Here is a 16,238-nt window from a genome sequence, read left to right as displayed (position 1 = left end):
CCGGCAGGCACTAACACTACACTATTTCTAAGTTATGCGCGTTTTTAGCAATATGGCTTGCTTTAATGGTGAAGAAAACCATCGTGAACTGCAGGCCTGAGAGTTCTCCGCAATATTCTCAAGAGGTGCTATGTCTACTAATTAAACTTCGCCAGCGTGGTGGACTACGGCCAAACCCTTCTCATACTGAGAGAAGAGCCTTGCCTTGCATTGGCCCAGAAAGGAGTTGATGATGATGATGACTTTATATACATTTTGGAACAAGCTGTTGATTACCAATCCCGTGGAACCGTTTATTTTTCTAGAATACAGAGTAGCTCATATTACTCTCATTCCTTTCCACTAACTCTGTGCCAAAAATCAATTAAATTGCATATGTAATTAGAGCGTGAAGGAAGGACAAACAAACAAACTGATTAAACACACATTCGCATTTCCAGCAACAATTCATTTAAATTGCTAGTTAGTACTGAAACCGGTAGAAAAAATCGAAAAATGTTTGGACTTTTAGTGGTTTTCTTTTCGCCCGGAGCCCAAACACCGTAAAAAATATACCTACTTGTTTTAAAATAGTCTTATTTAAAGTTTTGGTCATGTTAGGCATGCCCAAGAATACCTATCTACCAACAGCAATCAGCAACAGCAGCAACCTATAGTAAAAACATCATATCTACGGCCATCATATTTTCTGTCTTTAATCTCGTACAATTTCAGAAAATTATTACGAAATAAAAACTAACTTTGTAACCAGGTAACGACTACTTGTAATCAATGCCCCCGCACTAAAATAATCTAAATTAAATTAATCCAAAAATCTTATTTGCCCCACTCTTTAGTAGCATATCGAATTAAATATTCTGTTTATAATCGAATATGGGCTCCCGAACTGCTACATGCAAGATTATTCACTCGATTAGTTAATAGGAGAAGCAACTCTTTATGATTTGGATTCAAGATATGTAATTTGAGCGTATTTATTACAAAAATACACAATTAAAAAAGCCAATAAAGCTGAATATTCTCTTAATCAAACGTCAGATTTAGTCAATTTTGGGTTTAATGATAGAGCCGCTCGGACTAAGCCCGTGTGATTAATAACGTTGGCGGGGGAATAAAATTTGAATTCAAGGAAACGTGTGTGTAATGTGTTGTGCGTGTGTGTATGTAGCTACTGAGAGCTGCGCGCGCGCAGCGCACGTCCTCTCACACGGGAGCACTATCACTCGCCCATCGCGCGTGATTTATGGCACGCCAGCTCACAACACATTTCTAAGACGTACGCTACGTAAAATTGAAAATAAAACAAACAAATTTAATCAAGACGTCATGTGCGATAGAAAATAACGGTAGCTATCACTAATTTCTGAATATATATGAAACTACTATTGTAGTAATAGAGCTTGTGACAGAGCTCGTACAGGCAAGTACTACCACCAAGCTTATTTATGCCGCTAAGCATTGTTGCAATGCTGTGTTCCGGTCTGAAGGTCATGGTTGCCGGTTTAATTACAGACACATTAGGCTCTCTTTTTACGCCCCAGGTTGATGGACACATGAAGACACTATGTAGGGTGTGTGTGTTTTTTGCATACCTTGAGAAGGCTTCAGGCAGGTTTCAGGCGATGGTTTTACACTTACCATCAGGTGGGCCATCTGCTAAGTTAGTCAAAAATTACTATAAAAAAACTATGGCGGTTTTGCAATTGTTAGTAGTGCAATTGACTTTTTATTTTTATTCTACTACAAGTTAGTTATTGATTGCAACTCACCTCGAGCCCTAATCTGCTTCTGCAATTGTATTTTATTGGTTAATCAATGAGAATAAAAGAGATATAAATTAAATAGTTCAAACAAACTAAAAAAACACGCTTGGTATAAAAAACTAAACTAATTTCTTTCTTTTAGTTTATTCTAATAGCGATTTTTTTTAGTTTTTCTTGATCTATTATTTTTATTAGAGCAAAATTAATCGGTAACCCATCCCCCATTAAAGAGATAAAATATTTTTTTTTATTCAGTGTGCACGTCTCTCGAAATGCAAGTTCTAATTATTATTTAAAACAGGCCATTAAAAAGTAATAGCTAACGCCCTCTACCATCTAGTAGCTTAATGTTTTCTGTGGAATTTGTTAGGTACGCGAACGCCATAGGTTTTTTACATTTGGATCTAGATGGCGCTGTAGTAATTAGTAAAAAATCTTATTTTTTATAGTGAAAATTGGAATAATCTTTTCACATTAGTGTATTGTCATCGGTCCTCGATATGTCTACAAAGTTTGAAAGAAATCTGACCGTTTAAAGTGGGTCAAAATCGCGCCCAAAGAAGTCGGTTACAAACAAACATACAAGTGAAGCTAATATAAAGCGTGTAAAAATTAAAAAATATTAGACAAAAGTTTTTTAATATTAAAATATTATGCGCGACCAAAAGTCAAACAAGTTGGTTGTAGTATGTTTTAGATCAGCAGTGCAGACTTTTTTCTTAAAAATGTGTGTAAAGTGAAAATTAAAAACAACTTGAATAGATGACCCACGAACCCTATATATTTTTTTTCATTAATACTTTTTGCCATTGATCGACCATAGACAAACAATTGTAGCAGACTTGGGGTGGAAAGTGATGATGCAGTCTATACAGCTATAATATTTAGGCAGTAACTAGCTACGGCCTTAGCCTCCCACTATACTAGACCAGAGAAAATACAAAATTTCCCTGCCGGAAATTGAACCCGGCACCTCCCCAGCGACCAATTTAATATCTACCAACGACTGCGCCAGGGAGGTCTTTAAACGAATTATATAATTCAAAAAGCTGGTATCACCCAGGAACTACTGAAGTAAGGCCAATTCATTAGGCAGTCATTGAGTCGGTATGCGAGAAGCGTCGGGCTCAGATGGGCCATTACTCTGGATGACGGCGCGCGTGCCCGCGTATGCGCAACCACCTGCGCAACTTGAGCTCTCCCTCCCCGCTCAAGCCATCATAACCTGAGGTCACGAGGGGACTCCAAGAAACCATTAGAGGTCACATTTAAATGGAAACGCAACACCCGCCGTCGCCTTTAAATAGGAAACGACACGTTTATCCAATTAGAAATTCACCATATCTTTGTGATAGTTGAAGAGGAAATTTGAGCAATCAACTTGCAGAGCGCCTCGACGTTCCTATCACAGTTTATTCAATTGAGCTCGTAATGAAGTTACGAGTATGTGTGTTTGAACAATGTAAGCCGAGCTGATCATTAAAGTGGACTTTATCATTCCATAATAATATACATGGACCTTTTAAAGGCCTCCGGCCTCAAAAGAAAACAGTGAAATAATAATTTATATGTTAAAAGTACATGGAAGAGATGATTTCGTATATCTTAATTTTATATATCCTCTTTTACCATGAAATTCATATTTCTGACGAACTAACAAACAGCCAACAGCCCAAACGTCAGAACGTAGAAATCTGAAGGTTTTAATACTCTTTGAGCAACCTAAGAAACGTTCGTAGAAAACTTTATATTTGAACTTTGTTAGAATAAAAAAAAAAAAAAGGATTTTAGAGTTTTTGAAAATACAGGAAATACTAAATAGCTGATATCTAAAATTAAAGTTTGTATGAAAGTCGTTTATTTTTCAAGATATTTTAAAGTAATATCCACGAAAATTAGTTTGATGGCAACGCGGAAAAATTTAATGGTTATAAGTAATTATACGCGGAACAGGTAATGGAGAGGTAACAAAGGTACTTTAATGTATTATATTGAAGCAGTTATTGTAGTGTATGACCAAAAATTTTAAAGGCTCTATTTTCCACAAAGTTTTTGACAGAACACCTAATTTTAAACAATCTGCTTATGATTAAAATTTGGTGTCGAGCTAAGTGCATTTATGATTTTCTTAAATTACTTCAATTCATAATATTCATTATATTGCTCTAATTGGTCTCGTAGTTACATTGAAAACGACTATTGGATAAAAAATTATATAAAATATAATTATAATTATATATAATATATAAATATATATAATATATAATATATAAATATATAAATATAATATATAATTATATAAAATTATATTTAGTAAACGTTTTAGTTAAATAAGTATCTTCTCAAAAAAAACATGATTAAACAGAACAGAACTAAAAAAGTGTTACTTTTATCATTGTCTTATTTGATATTTGTGATTTGAAACACGATAAAACGAAAAAGAAAGAAACGAGAGTACATTACATAACACAATTTGTTTTTATTTTAGTATTTTAGTTACCATGGAAACTGAATAAGATATAATATAACATATTGCATTAAAGTATGAAATAATTTTAGGCTTTTGCTTTACATTTATCCTAATACGCCTATTAAATCCATCTCATTCTCTCGTAGGCTACTTTTCAGAACATTCTCTTTCGCTGTGCGTGAGTTATTGCACAGGATTTGACTTTCCTAAATTATAATCCTTATTTTAGGGACGTCAAGATATGAAAAAAGCCATTTAGAAATAACATATACTGCTTAGAAAGCCCCCGTGTACTTTTGAAAGAGGAAAAGATTTCTTTTGAGTTGTTCGGCACTCGCAGGCGGCAGGCAAGTGTCTTCTACGGTCGTGTGGCTCGCGCGTGGCGATTGAAGCAAGTTGGCCGACCTCACTGCCTCTCTGACCTCATTCGTAAATCATTTAATCTCATTTCAAAAGAGCAGGGGCCCACCGCAAGCTATAAAATTTAAACGACGTAAGATATGATATCCACCGCTGACATTCTCTGCGATGAAGATATTTCCAACGTGATTTACGAATATTGTTTTTAGATGTTTTAATAATCAATTTTGTTGGTAGAAAGGGATATAAATCTTTTTTTTGTTGTCTTAATTAAACATTATCAGAACTTTAAATTAACACTTCTGTTCCGTGAATGAATGTCAGACCATGGCGTGTAAATAGACGATTATATTCTCTATCACAATATATTTGGTATATAGTACTAAGTCAGTTTATTTGAAATCGCTCATCTTGAAAATTATAAAACCTTTTTTTATTAAAGTACTATCTATTTTCCTGGAAAAAAAACGCTTAAATACGCTGTAAAGGTCAGAACATAATAAACTTTAGAATTCTTCTAAAATCCCTCAAAAACAGTTTGGGGGTTTAGAAAATTAGCCTGTACAACAGACAGTCAAAGAAAATGTGTTCGCGACATACTCTTACTCAATTTAGTATCTTATATTTGTGTAATATAAGCATCTCTATGTGACTTAATGGGTATTGTCTATGTGCGTACTGGTGATAGCAACGCTGCACTTTCCGGTGCGCAGGAGTGGATACATGGGGCCTCAAGAAGGTCACCCTAACACCTCTTCTAACGTGCTCTCGGGCGCAGCGGTGATCGATGTGGTTTTAAGTGGGAAGTCCCGAGTTCTATATCCGGCAAGGGCAATTTTGGAATTTATAATTTCTGAATTTTCTCCGCTTTTATCTAAAAGCCTTCGGCCTTGGATAGTGATAATTTCGCGTTCCTGTACGATGTCGCGTAGAAACCGATTAGGGGTGTCGGCTAAATATAACTGCCATACCCCTGTTACCGTTAGCCAGTTGCCATCATAGACTGCATTACGATTAACCAGCAAGTAACACTACAGTCAAGGTGAAATAAAAAAAAACCTTCAGGGCCTTTGATCCTATCCTATATTGAATCCTAACTCCTATTCGTTCCCATCGCCGAAGCGATAACCTATCTGCTATAAGAAATAGCCTGTCTATATGACGCGTACACGCTTTAACCAGCGCATACCTCAACAATATGCTACATCATGCAACAGGACTCCAAATTAATATATCCTGGCTCGCGCCGTGATTCCTAATATTATATTTAGACGTGACACGCTCTCGTTTATATCAATTGCCCCCGTCTGCCGCCTGATATACGGCCGACGCTACTTTAGAACAATAACGGCGCAAATTGCGCGATTACTTGCTTTAGAACCGCCCCGCGAGACACAACGGTATCTGCGACGCCGGACGTCGGGATTTACGGGACGGAAATAATATATCATAATGCATTTTTTCATATGCGTAATAAAAAAGTTGTACCGATCGATACTCGCAAGCGGTTAAAGCTATACAGAATTTTCTATTTCGTTTTCATCATCATCCCGCACTGGCGTGATTTGCTCCAATACGGGTTGATGGGCTTTAACGTGATACCCTATTGGGTAAAACTTCGGCTTTTTCCGGGTACCGAGTGCAGTCCACAGCGCGCAAGCTTAACTTTGCGGTACTATACATGTGTTTTAATATCCCTTGCTTCAACAGTAAAGCAAATCATGTTGCATGAGAGTTCTCAATAATGTTCTCAAAAGCTCGTTAAATGCACCATTCCGCACTTGACCAGTGTGGACTATGGAGGGTGGATGGTGGCCGTAGCCTTAGTCGTTCTCATTCTTAGAAGAAACTTTGGCCCTTTAATTGGCTGATGATGATGACATGATAGTGGTAATAACTGGTACTGCGGCTTTAATGATTTTTCCAAAGAGAGAAGAGAGAGAGAGAGAAAAGAGAGAGAATTTCACAGAAGCAGTTGCAGTGAAGAAGATACGCCACATAACGGACATAGAAACTGCTAGGCTAGTCTATTTTTGCTACTTTCACAGCATTATGTCAAATGGAATTTTACTATGGGGTAATGCTGCTGATATTGGCACTATTTTCGTGCTGCAAAAGAGGGCTGTTCGTGCGATCTATAAAATGGGTCCGAGAGAGAGTCATTGAGAGATAAATTTAAAGATGTTAAGATAATGACAGTTTTTAGCCAATACATATTTGAAAATTTAATGTATGTGCACAAAAATATATCTAAATTTAAGAGAAAATGTGACTGCAATAATTTGAACATTAGAAGCAAAAATAAAATTGCAGTGCAATATACTAGACTACATAAAATAAGTAATTCATTTAAAGGAAATTGTATACAATTTTACAATAAATTCCCAGTTGATATATATTGGAGATGTCTCTGAAAAAGTTCAAAGTTTGTATAAAACGTAAGCTTATAGAAATGTCCTATTATAGTATCAAGGACTACGTCAACGATAAAAATGCTTGGGTGTTATTGCTCTAACCAGGTTACTTCTTTAATTAGTTTTTAAAGGACAATGTGAGATGGTGATAACAAAAAAAAATAACAACCGCTAAGTTTGTTGTGGGCTTCTTCTTAGACCAGGGCGCGTTGGGAACCCTCGTAGCTTTAGTTTTAAGTTGATGAATTTATTTATCGCCATCAACTCACTACTATTTCATATTTAACATGTAATGTACGCATCAAAAGTGCCATCTATGTGCCTATTTGAATAGAGAATTATTTGACTATTTGACAGATACACTGAGTAAAGTAACGTAAAAGTGTTAACTTAACCGGCTGATGAATTTAAAAAATAGTACTACCCTTTACTCAATTTTAACCGATTTAAAAGACGCATAATGTCAATTTGGCTTACTTTAGCATTTGTGTACAACCGAATTTAGCAACATGCGTGTTAGTTTCAGAAATAGAACACCTTTACCTAACACGCCGTCACGTCTCTATAAATACTATGCAAATACATACATACATAAGTACGTTTTGTATACTCTACGTACCTACCTATGTAAATATTGTGACATAAATCTTATTAATTAATCTACAAACTTGTTTCATACACTTGTCTTTGTAAACACCGCTAACATTATTTACAATATCTTAATTCAATTCTGATACCGCACCGACCCGGCCTGTTATGTTCATACATTCCGTAATCTTGTCATACAAGCTTACAGTATTGTAATATTTGTAAGACAACGCCGCAACAGTAACACCAGTTTCTGTAATACTGTACAGTGATAAAACGACACGGAAATAAACGTGTTCTTAACTAAAAGCTCGTTTAATAGGTATCATTCCTTTTTAAGTAGTCGTTGACGAGATTAAACATCAATAACCATACCGCACCACCCTGTTAGTATATATTGTCAAATTAACGGCATCAAATTCGATAAATGAAGGCATAAATGATTCTTATGTCCGGCAAAGACGATTACAATGCTTACTTAATAGGTTCTTGCGCGGCGCCGCTAAGCTGTGCACCACAAATCAGTCTAATGAACGGATCCTCTGAAAGCCTTTTAATTTCCCATTTGGTTCGGCCACAGATATCGGTTGACTGTTATTAATATAGCAGAGGCCGGTCGCCGGTGGCGGCGCTCCCGACAGCCTCGATTACGTCCGACCTTACGGAGGTATCGCGAGGCTCTCCGCGACTTATCTCCCGCTATTAATTACGCTTAGATATGCACCGGACAAGTTTTAATGCAACCGCTTCATTTGTTGCTGCACTAAAAGTGCCATATCGGAGACGTTATAGAAGTGATAACTTTGTACGGGTGACAGCCGGCCGGGAGACGCGTCGCCACAGCACCGCCGTAGATACTCGGACACCACTCTGCGGTTGAACAACGCTTGTTACCTATCAGCTGCACCTATCACTATAACTAGATGACTGATAGCTTTCTGGTATAACGTGCTCCACTTTGCACGGATACTTATCTAAAAGCTAATTCACCAACTCGTATTTTGCAAGTGTTTTCGCTACGGTAGAGAATTACACACGAAGAATAAAATCTTTATTTGATTCTTGAGCATTTTCTGACTAAACCAACAAGAAACTCAGCAATTCGGCGTATTCAAAGCTCAATCTAAAATTAACGGTATAACTCCCAATGTGAGTAAGTTTCGTATCCCACTTCTGATGTCGGCTCAGGATTACTGCCACAAGGACCAAGCTAGGTTTTAAGTAACCATTTAACAAACAAAGACATTTGAACTGCGAAAGTACACTAATTCACTTCCACATCGAACAAACTCACTTAGACGATTATGCAACGGCGTTTTCTGTTTTAAAGAAAACGGATTCAGATCAAGTAAAGCCGCAGGCATCTAGTGGCTAATAACACCCCGCTTAGAATATTACCCGCTATTACAAATCAAACAGAACAAGTATTGCGTTCTATTCAAATTTATATGCCTTCATTTATTTTACCTTCGTTGTGATTTTATCAAGATAGCAGGTTCAATACGGTTTCTTCTCATTTGTAACTACAAATGAATAGGGCAGTATACAACTGAATAAATTCGATGTTAACTTAACTTAATCTTTACATATAACTAATTACTGGTAGAATCGATTCTTAATCGCTAGATATAGATAACAACATAAATAATTAACCACAAACGTAGCAATATTAATTGGTAGTAACCTTCTTGGAATCCGCCGCATTTCGGTTGCTTTCACGTTGTATTTAACCCCAGATTCCAATGTTTAAATGCCAAAAGTATATAATTTCGGCCTATATTCCCATGAATAGTTTTTTAAGAATGTATGTAAGCTATCTTTTTTTTCATAGTTTTTTAAATACTTTTTTTTAATGGCGGTCCTTCGCGTTTTGTATAGTCATAACTTTGTTGACAAAAACACTATCGTGTGTGGATAATATGAAGTTGATTTTTGCAGTAAAAAAAACTATCTGCTATATGCCCTTAAAATATCGCTAGCTCGTGATCGGACACGCTGTGCATATATATAATTTATAGAACTAATATTTTACCTTACTTTTCTTATTAACTATACGCAATTTTTTTACTTTTCGTTAGTGCAAAGAACCTATGTTTCCAAAAAAAAAAAAAAAAGAATACAAGTGGGTCACAGTAAACAAAAAATAAAAAGATACTTTCAGTATCTCTTTATGGTTTAATATTTGAAAAATATCCTCTCAAAGATGTTAAACTAAGATTTTCGTGGTTAATCAACATTTCTTAAATATAGTTCAACGGGAACATACCCAACTGGGTCGAAATATCGACAAATCCAAAAATATTATCCTTTTCTCTAAAAATTTTTTTTCATAATATAACAATTAAGAAATAACGAATATGAAATTTTACATACATATTCCATTTAGTTTAGTGTAAGTATTTACAGGTTACTTGTAAATTGCACTTTACCCAATAGGCCTGTAACATATTGTATTGTTTCAGAATTAAATAGAGACATCGCAATAGTAGGTAACCATCTGTGCAATCAGTATGAAAGTGCAGGTCAGATGGCAATTGCGTCGCCTCTTCAAACAAGAATGAGCCATTGATCAGCAACATGCAAATCGCAATCGCTTGTTGTCCCACTTGATATCCATCGCTCAACACAATAATCATTGTATGTTATTCAACTAACTCCATATTGTTGGAAAAGTGTACCATTCAAAAAATAAGCTTAATAATTATATTTAGAACCATAAAAAATGAATTACATAGTAAGTATGAAATATAAAAATTAATGGCAATACCTTACCAAAAGTCAAACATGTTTCAACCGATTTGAAAGTTTTTTAGTTTTTTTTAGTTAGCCTTATTATAATGGCCTCCCGATTTCAGGAAAAAAAAACAAAACAGAAAAAATTTTAAAAACAGCCCAAAAATTGCAAGTGGATTTAGTAATTAATATAATATGTTACGTGTATCGCCATTTCGGATTACTTTCAATAAATAAGAGTTTTCTAAGAGGTACAAAGTTCACCGGATCATCCAGATAAAGAGTTATTTAACACTATATGTTAAAGCAGTATTTGAATATCGTAAATGCATGTTCTGTTTATAGTCATAAGTAACCGACCTAGCCGATGGTCAACCTGATGGAGAAATACCATCGCCTATAAACAACAACGCTTTACAGGGCATGCAGTGGCGTGCACTTCATACATGCACAAAAGCACTGCATACCCTAAAATGTTTGTATGACTCATAAATGCAAAGGATTTTTCCATTTTATGGAACCTTCCTTCTGCATCATGCATACCCCGGTCAAAAGCCCTGTGCACGCCACTGAGGGCATGTAAGTAACACTTCCAGAAAATTGCCTCCCTGGGTCCATCAAACTAAGCCGTAGGTGTTGAGCCTCAGGTGCTTTTAATTACACCGGCAACCACGCCCTACGGACCGGGACTAACGAGTCACACTGACCGAGGCTCTTCTGTCATTTCGCGGGTTTGCGAAAAAAACCCAGGACTCCAGTATCCGTAGCTAATATGCTATTGCTCAACGAACAGTTAAGATTACAATTACCATTTTCACTCACGATTGAAATATTAAATCCGAATGCTGTAAATTTATTATTCATCTTTATAACTCAGTTAGCGGGATCCAAACTACCGTTGCAATTTTTGTCATGCCGTATCAACGTTGAGCCGTTATATCTGGCGTCATAACTCACGTTACCCTGGACTCTGGACGCTAAACCAGTCCGCTAAAAATAATTGTTTCGGAGCGACGTCCTACCGCCGCTCCGGTACCCGTTCACTATCTACTTCTAAAACACCGAGTTGTTTGTACTTTGTCGAACATTTCGAGACAGACTGCCGACAATGCCAACGCTAATTTATACGTAACATTACATTATCTGTACAAGTGTTCCTCGGAAATAAAACTAATATTCTTCTCACATATATAATCCACTTAAATATAGGTATATACTATCATTGACATCGCTATGTCTTATGATCAAGGAACAATGTATCTTATGATTTTTCTTTCAGCGATGGATGGCTGTTATGACACCCGTGAACACGGCGAGACCTAATGCGTAGATTAAGTTATTTGTTTTATAAAATAGCACAATCACGATCAAGTCACTATACGAAGGCATCGACGAGGGAATCGACATGTGTTTATTGTAAATTATATAAGTATACTTACCTTGTATTTGGGTTGGGTGGTAATTGGTATTTTTATACTTTTGTTTTATATAAATGATTCCTTAACATTTTATTTTTATTTTTATTTTAATTATAAGTAATCAGTCAAGTAATAAAGAAGAAACATTAAAACTTTATTTATAACAATCGGCCCGATAGCATTTATACAAGATGATATTAGAACGCAGAGAAAAAACTAGCTTTTGTTAATTGATAAAGAAATTGTCTAATGTTAGAAAGCTGAAATTTTTAAATTTAATAGCTTTTGCCCGCGGCTTCACTCACGTTAAGTTAAATTTTTGATGTGGTAAAATTTAAAATTTAATATTTGTGAAACACGTTTTCTTTATTTTTAATCGAAAACCTAAAATCAAAGTTACATGGATGTAACTTGAAAAATAAATTGATTAATGAAGAATTTTATACAAACTTTCATCCGCCATTTAACCCTCACAGGGTTTTGAATTTTCAAAAATCCTCTCTAAGGATGCCTACGTTGTAATAACGAGATCCGTCCCGATCCGTCAAGTATAAGCTGTGTGTTGATAGATTAGTCAGTCAGTCAGTCACCTTTGTCTTTTATATATATAGATTATATTAGTTTTTTTTTTTATACAATAGTCGACCAACTTAATCGTCAGACTCTAGAACCAGAGTCCTTGTTAAGAAGACTCAAACAGGACCAAACTTAATGGGAGTGCATCGTTGTTTTAATAACTAGCTTTTATGCCACCTTCTGGATCGATCATCAAGCCACTTCGATGTCATAATAAAATACTTTTGTCATACTATTTACCTATCATTATAATCATCATCATATCAACCCATTACCGGCCCACAGGGCATAGGTCTCCTCCCACAATGAGAAGGGGTTAAGAACACGCTGACCCAGTGTGGATTGGTGGACTCCACACAAATTTGAGAACATTATGTAGAACTCTCAGGCATGCATTTCCTCTCGATTTATACCTTCGCTGTTGAAGCAAGTGATATTTGAATTACTTAAAACGCACATCACTTAGAAAAGTTGGAGGTGCGTGCTGGGATTCGAAAGTGAAGTCCAACTCCTAAGCTATTCACCTACATGTAGGTAAATGCATGCAAAATTTCTGCTCTATAGGAAACCGGAAGGCGGATCAAAACTTGCTAGATTTGGCTACAGACATACACCGAGACAGGTGAAGCTAAATGAAGGCTTGTAATAAATACCCTTAACTAATTGCTTTACTATAGGTTTATAAGGTGAATATTTCAGTACAAATTTCATAATTTCAGGTTCAGTTAACTAGTCTATATATTTGCAACTTCGATTGTAACAATTCCTTATCAATTTTCAATTTCAACAGCACAATGAAGGAAAGTTTATCTCGAAGGTAAAATGATTTATTTTATTGCGTACAAGTCGTATTTTAAACTAGGTAATAAACTTAATACGAACTGTTAAAGGAATCGACTTAATTATTACTCCGTTAGTTTACCTAAACCGAAATTGAATCGAATTTATTGATTGTCTTTTGTTTGGACTTAGAGCAGCAGACCACCAAGTTAATGCAATATAGTTATTTTAACGATAACCTACTGGGTAAATTTAATGCGAGGCGGTTACGGTTACTGAGCATCGACTACAAATTATGAAGTCTTTGGTTCGATTTCCGGGTCCGGCAAGGAATAGTTATGTATTGGGAATATTTTATTAAGAAAATCTCAGTAAATTGGCGTTGGACATCCCCATGTTTTATAGAGCATATAAATTTATTTGTCCCGGCTATAATCACTAACGTTTATGACACTATTCTAACGATTACTATGACCGGATAATAATAGCTAAACTCCGCCGCGCTGCATTTAAGCAACATGGTGAATCAATGCTCTCAAACCTTCTCTTCTTTATCGAGAGATGGCCTTTGGTTGTGCCTAACAGTGGGAAATTAAAAGGACGGCATAAACTATTGACCCTTAGTTGCTCTCCTTATCTTAGCACAGATTTTGCTTAACGCGCCGAAAGCGAGGGTTATTTAAGTCGACGATGAAGTAATATTTATATTAGGTGATGATTTTTTCCAATTATTATTATTAAAGAAAAAACAACTGTTACAGCTTAAAACGTGTAAGAAAAATATGTAAATATCATGCCGCTAATTAATGTGAAATATAAATCTTAAGAATATTATTATAATTTAACCGATGAAGATGAATATCACACACAAAATATTATAACTAGATTTTTTGAATTCAAATTTCTCTTCACTCCCATTTAGAGAGGGCACCCGAAAGATTTTTAGATTGTATCGGGAGGCATTACGTGCGTGATGTGCAGTCGGCAGCAGTGTTATCTAGTGACAGCGCTGAAACCAGAGACAAACTACCAGGGCTGTCAAGATTTACCGACAAATGAAGTAGTATATTATCTAGGAGGGTAGAGATTTATGCTATAGTAATGATAAGCTGTTGCCCACGTTTTTTCTTCGTCCACGTTTATTACGGTATTTTCGCAAATCATCTGGGAGCCGTTGTTTTACCTGAGATAATAATATTCTATGTTTCTCTGAGTCCTTTCAATTGACTCTATACCAATAACTTGCAAAGTTGATTGGTTTATTAGTTAGGGCGTGAAGGAAAGACAAACAAACAAATCAACACACTTTCGCATTAATAATACTAGCCTAGGACTTACGGATCAGGCAGATGGCCCACTCAATGCCAACTAACATTAGTTTGTTAAGTTTTGTGTTTATTGAGTGTATAGACCTGCTATTTAAACATGTTTTGATATTAAGTTAGTAAATTCTAAGAAATAAGTGTGTGTTTTAACAGTGCACTTTATCAGTACATTACATTACAGTATTTATGAATCCTTTTCATGTCACTAGTCCGCGGTAGAATATGTGATATCCTAAATACAAGTTATAACTAGTTAGGAGTCAGATACTCACCCACACCATGGCCAAATTAGGACTTTATACCTGAATCTATTCAAATATTTGTGGTTCTTAGTAATAATAATAATAAATTTTTCTAAATCCTTATTTTCTATTTATAATGTTTTCTTAACTAAGTAATATATTGCCCTTATTGTACTCACACTATCTAACTTATAACATTTATGTAAGGTCCGCCAACGGCGGTAAAAGCCTCCTCCAAGCCCATTCCATTTGCATCTGTCCTTTGCAAGAGTACTCCATGTCTTACCCGCAACTTTCGCGATGTCGTCCTCCCGTCGTTTCAATGGCCTACCGGGTCTTCCAATCCATGGGATGCAGTTGTGGGTCATAGTAAACCCTGTCTTTATTTATTATATATATAAATAAAATAAAATAACGAGAAAATCATAGCCTATAATGTAACCTGAGAAACACTTCACAGGGACGCGAACACGTCCTACAATGTGCCGCCCGGGTCCCATCAACCTTAGGCACAGATATTAAACCTAATGTGTAAGCAACCTCGCTATTCTTGGCGGTAGAACTTCCCTGGATGAGCGGTAAGCGAAGAACGTACCATGGGGAAGCGCAAAGATCATGTCAGTCTCTTACTGAATAACACCTAACGATATTTCTACTCACGAATCAATGACCAGATAGCTTGGAAGCATAAGGATCTCTCACAAGATAGAAAAATGAATGTTAAAATGTAAAATGTAATTTGTTGATGTTGGAAAAGAGCAACTGCTGAGTTTCTTGCCGGCTTCTTCTCGGTAGAATCAGCCTTCCGAACCGGTGGTAGAATCACTACAAACAGACAGATATGACTCACGGCAATTTGAATTTTTGAATTTTTGAATTTTTGATTCGTCAACGAATGTCCGCTTAAGTAGATCCAGCTGAAACAGCACAAAACTACTAAAAATCTTCATACTCTACTTGAACTGTAACAGATGTATGACTTGGCACTAATTCCAGAAGCATTATTGAAGCCGGTTGGATGTTCTCAATACATCCTGTTGTAGTGTTTTATATGTTTTTTTCCTTTTACGCCATTGGTTGACTGGAAGAAATCGCTATGTAGCGATGAGGCCACCAAATTGTACGTAATATGTAGTTATATCTCTGTAACTACTTTTTTTCTTTGGTGTACAATAAAAGTGTATTCATTCATTCATTCATTTATCCTGCCAACCCTGGGCCGTCTCACCTCTTGTTGCTATAACTCAACACGATAACACGTCTAGCGCCCCGCGGAACTGTTAACAACAAATAACACAGATAACGCAACGGCCACCTAAACGACCATATCTGACATTCGATAATATTTAATAATTATTTACATGTATTTATCAGATGGAACTGTGCGCGTGCGGCGGTGTCAACATTTTGTCGTAAACCGTTTTAAAAAACAAACGGTTACCCTGCGAGTTATTTTAAGAGTTGTTCTTTTAAGTGACGATAACACAATAGGCTAGTACTACAATTAGTCAAGTTAAGTACGTATATTAATTTTCTTGTTGTATTTGTAAACTGCTTAGTTGGCCCAGT

This window comes from Pararge aegeria, chromosome 15 (assembly GCF_905163445.1).
Source record: "Pararge aegeria chromosome 15, ilParAegt1.1, whole genome shotgun sequence".
NCBI classification, from domain to species: Eukaryota; Metazoa; Arthropoda; class Insecta; order Lepidoptera; family Nymphalidae; genus Pararge; species Pararge aegeria.
Note: the sequence above shows the minus strand (reverse complement) of the source record.